This window comes from Aplysia californica, unplaced genomic scaffold, assembly GCF_000002075.1.
Source record: "Aplysia californica isolate F4 #8 unplaced genomic scaffold, AplCal3.0 scaffold00130, whole genome shotgun sequence".
Lineage (NCBI taxonomy): Eukaryota > Metazoa > Mollusca > Gastropoda > Aplysiida > Aplysiidae > Aplysia > Aplysia californica.
The window spans coordinates 1300820-1303169 of NW_004797400.1; the positions used below are offsets into that span (position 1 = coordinate 1300820).

At 35.6% G+C, this 2350-nt stretch overlaps 1 protein-coding gene across 1 annotated transcript in view; it reads right to left on the reverse strand.

Annotated features, from left to right (window-relative positions):
- LOC101850642 (putative amine oxidase [copper-containing]) overlaps positions 1–2350 on the reverse strand; it is a gene marked incomplete in the record, with an annotated part of 30703 nt that overhangs the window by 18495 nt on the left and 9858 nt on the right.

The window sequence follows — 2350 nt, forward strand, 5'->3', positions numbered from 1 at the left end:
GAGAAGAGGAGAAGGGTGGGGTGGGGTCATCATTACATTTTTTGCTTGTCTGGCAGGTGCTTGTCATCTTGAATATTGTCAATTAATGTTGAATGTATTGCATACCTTTTTTGCCCATTTCCTCTTATTTCATTTTCAGGTTGAAACAGGTCAGAGTTACGCCATTGTTTCATTGGTTGTGATCTAGCTCCTCCTTTCTCTTCATGGGTGTCTTTAGTGAATCCCTGTTGGTCTAATAAAATATTTACCAGCAGTCTTTATTTTAATAAGTAGACGTTAACATTATTTTTTTTCTCAGTTCCATAGCTTGAATATGACCCGGCCCTAATGGAGATTCACGTTAAATTCAGACGTTTACTTAAAGCAAATCCAGTGGTGTTGGAAGGAACGCTTATGCCATCATAAAAAAACAACAACAATAACAGCAAAAACAAAAAAAAACCAAAGTAAAAACAAAACGAAACAAAAACAAACACCCCCTCCCCCCCACTCAGAATAGGTGGCATTCGCACACATTCCAAGAGGTGAAGGATTTCTATGATTTATCTCGAAGTAAGAGTCAGTTTTACTTGTTTGAATATATGAATAAAAGAAAAGTTTTTCTTAGATTCCTAATTTACTTTTCCCTTTAAATGATACATGTGAATAATGGAAGGGAAGAACATAATACTTAGAGTAAAGCTGAGTAAGTTCATCTTCGAACTGTTTCAGGGTGTGAGTAAGAGGGCGAGGAGACTGAACATAGATGTGGAAATGACAAACCAGATGGATAATTGCCTGACTTTTGTCGCAATGTAGAAACTGAATTTCATTGGCAAGATGTCCAATTGTCCAAAGTCCAAAGTCCAGAAAAAACAGTTTTCAGGAGGAGGAAAAAAACTGTTTCATTTCTTTTTAAAATTATAACCACGCTATGTATCTTTATTTTTCTTTTTTCAATATCAAGAATGCTAACTGCGGTTAAATATTTCACGAACATATTATTATTATGCAACCGATACTAGATTAAGAATACTTTTGTTTTCAAAAGTTTGTGCTCAGACACCTGACCATCTGGCCGACAATTTATCTCTTCCTTCTTTTAAAAAAATTATAAGTGAGCGGCCTACTCGGGTCTCTTTCAATGGGCCAACTACACTATAAGATTTTTGTTCCTTCCATAAAATTCTCGACAGTATCCTAAGAAACCAAAGTTAATTTTTCTTGTCTTTGGTAATTGTTCCGTATTCTCAGTTGTATAGAAGGATTCACGTTGTGTTTTAGACTACAATATCGTATCAAATGCGATGAGGCAAGTGCATTTTAATGATGACAAGGATGACAACTTTTATTTCAGCGACGCAGTTGTAGGTAGTATAGGGAGACAACGTTTTCTTTGAGCAAAAGGTAAAGTTGAGCTTGGGGATTTAGAGAAGGAAATATTGTGTTGATATCAATGAAAAACATTGGCAAATAGTCCACCCAGCTAAAGAAACACGTTTGCGAGTGTTAAATTGGAAAGTGCTACATAATATTTATCCCACTAACATAATACGATTTTTCAAAATGAAATTAAAGGAATCTCAAAACTGCGAATAATATTGTAATGAACCTAATTTTATTGAAAAATATTTTTTACAACTGTAAGAAGGTCCACCACTTCGGAGGGAAATTGAAAAAGATTTACGGGTCCACTTAGGTACACCAATTGTAATTAATGAGAAAATTGTTTTACTTGGCTGGGGCAGCGGGAATGGGGAATAACGAATACTACTATTGCAATCGGAAATTATCTGAGTTTAAATAATATAGGTATGGGAAAGTAAGAAATATCTCAGAAATTTATGAGAGTTAAAGCAGTCTCAGGCATTTGTGTGCTAAGGGCAAAAAGTAAGGCTTCCAGTCTCCATCTAATGCCGCTTTTGTTTCGTTCCCGAATGAGAGCGAGCTTAAATGGAAGACTGTTATACATAGATGAGTGTGTATGTATGCATGTGTGTGTGTGTGTGTGTGTGTGTGTGTGTGTGTGTGTGTGTGTATGTGTGTGTATGTGTATGTGTGTGTTTACGTAATTTAATTATTTTTCACTTTTTCAAACATCTCTTTGCCTTCAATATACTCTTAGTCAGACGTAATGGTGCCATTCGCGGTCGCGTGTTATCAAATGGGGATAGAATAGGGAATTAATTTGATATAAGTTTGTGCACTTAAAACTAATTGGTCTGTCTTTCCCTTTTATTAATTTTAGCTATAAATGTACTATCTCTCTAGAGACCGGCAATTTTAATGCCCGTGATATCTCAGTTGTCGCCGGATACACTTTCACTTCTGAGACTGCAATACTGTGTGTGTGGTTTTGTATATATATATA